Genomic DNA, 2,472 nt, shown 5'->3' on the forward strand with positions numbered 1-2,472 from the left:
GGAGCTCCTGGAAGCTTACTTCCTCAAGTGATGGGGGCTGGCACTGGAGAAAGTTGGTGGAGAGAATGACATTTCCATAGTGCTCTTCTTTGCCCCAGGTGTCACTTTTACTTGGTGTTCCTAACTTACCTTCTCTTCATATGTGCATGTTCTAAACCTTCAATTAGTTTGCAAACCCCCAGGGTCACAGGACATATTTCCCCTTCAATGGCTGGCAGTCCTAAAGGCTCTGCATAAGGTGGGTGCTCCATAAACATCATCAACCAGCACTAGCCAGTAATGACTTCTTGCCCAGATGTTCCCAGAGCCTTGCTACACAACTAACCAGCTGGCATGCCCTGGGTTACACTCAAAGCTGACCAGGAGGGCAGTAAGAAGGCCATTTCAGAGCTTCCCAGCAGATTAGCAGCCTAACTCCCATCATTGTTACTAAGATTTATTGAGGTAACCCGCCTGGAAAGGTAGGAAAAACCCTTCCATTAATATAGGAAGGGCAACACCTTCAGGACAGAACAAAGTCAACTGTTTTTACCACCTAAGACATTAACATGATAATGTCATGGCTCTTGCAAGGTGCCTGGCTTGCTCATCAATATGTACATGCCATTGAGAAAGATACCAATGGGTAGACCCTTAGGGTGAACTAGTTATATTCTGTTGCTTGAGAACAGAATAGGCTTTCTCCCTTGACCCTTTGTTTCTAGAGCGACATTCTCACTGCTCTAAGGGCCAGGTCTCTGGAAGTTCAATAAGGCAGGGAGGCAAAGATCAAGAGTGAGTAGTAATAGTGAGTAGTTTCAGAGAGACCTGAAATTTGATACCTGAAAAGGAGTAAAGAAGTACTGTTAAAAATGAAAGTGAGGGCCAGATCTGAGGAGCTTGCATACTTGGTCAAAGAATTTTAATATTCCTGTGGGAAATGTGTTTTCTTTACTTATTAAGGATGGTGTCTGTGTCCATTGGTTAGGCCTATATGCTAGCATGTAAGTCCTTTGGTTGATCTCTCCCCCATACCCCCACCCTCCCCTACCTCCCCTCTGAGGTTTGACGGTCTGATCGATGCTTCTCTGTCTCTGGATCTGTTTTTTGTTCATCAGTTTGGAAATGTGTTTTCTGAAAGGTTTTAAGTAGAGAAGAGTCATGGGTTGAGATGTGCTTCAGGAAGGTTAAACTAGAATGAGTGTGGGAATAATTCTGGATCCTCATTATTATGATTATAATTTCTTAATTTGAATTTATTTTCTGAAGCATCATATATTCTACACATGATCACTGTAACTCAGATCATATTAATCTACTCAAAGTTCTTCATTGCTCTAGAGGTGTGTGGTGTGGTGGCCTGGAATGAGAAGGGAATCTGTCTAACATTAGTAACAATGTGTTAAGAGAAAAGCTGAAAGGTCAGACCTCAGAGAGATCTAGCTAAGATCTAGGCAGCCCTAGAGATCTCAGAATCTGGACTTCTCTAGAGCTCAGCCTTCGAATTACTCAGCTCCAATCATGGTCACTGTCTATAAGGCTCTGCTCAAAATGCAACTTTCTAGGCCAGAGCACCTTGTGTTAAACTCAAGTTGTATGGCCACCCCTGGAATTAGACGTTGGGTGGCATGATTCAAAATCTCACCAGAATAACAGGGCATAGGGAAAGGGTGCTGAACCCACAAAACTTAAACAGAAAACAGTGAAAGCCACAGGACAAAACAAACACATGTCCACTATAAAAACATCCCTACAATAGAAAGTTTATGCTTTTTAACATGACAATCAAGGCTCCCCATGAGAGGGACCCTATCTTACCTTTCAAATCTGATTTCTTAGAAGTGTCACCCCTGCATAAAAAATGCAGGCCCATCAGACTACTTACTCCTTCTGAAACATTTTCATGTAGTCTTGCATTTGTTTAAATACTGTCTCAATCTTTATTGTCCACCTTTCTCTTCTCCAAAGCCAAAATCTATTCCCCCTGACCAGCTTAATTTAAGTATTATTTCCACACACCATCAGCTGTACTTAAATGACACTTAGTTCTATCTCTACTATGTCACATTTCTTTTGCCTTGCAATAATTTATTAGCAATACTGTTATCAACAACAATTTACAATTTAAAATAATTATTATATATGTTATTTCATTTAACCCTGTTGTTTTATTGTCCTTGATCTTTTATTGACCAAGAAATGCTTCTCTAAGTTATTGAGTTTATGCCTCCTCAACTAGATTTCCAGTTCTAATGGCAAAAGCCTTTGTCTACCTCTGTGTCTCCCACAGTGACAACTATATTTTTGCAATAGTAGGTAGTCAACACATGTGTGTTGAATAATAAGTGAAATATTTAAGTTTATTATAAAATTATAAATAGTTCTGGATTTAGAAAAAGGGAGGGCAATGAAGTGAAATGAGCCTTCCTCTTATAGATAAGATTGTAGATAAACCTTGAAAATTATTATTTGGAAAGACAGGGACATGATTAA

This window comes from Myotis lucifugus, unplaced genomic scaffold, assembly GCF_000147115.1.
Source record: "Myotis lucifugus unplaced genomic scaffold, Myoluc2.0 scaffold_661, whole genome shotgun sequence".
In the NCBI taxonomy this organism is placed as follows: domain Eukaryota; kingdom Metazoa; phylum Chordata; class Mammalia; order Chiroptera; family Vespertilionidae; genus Myotis; species Myotis lucifugus.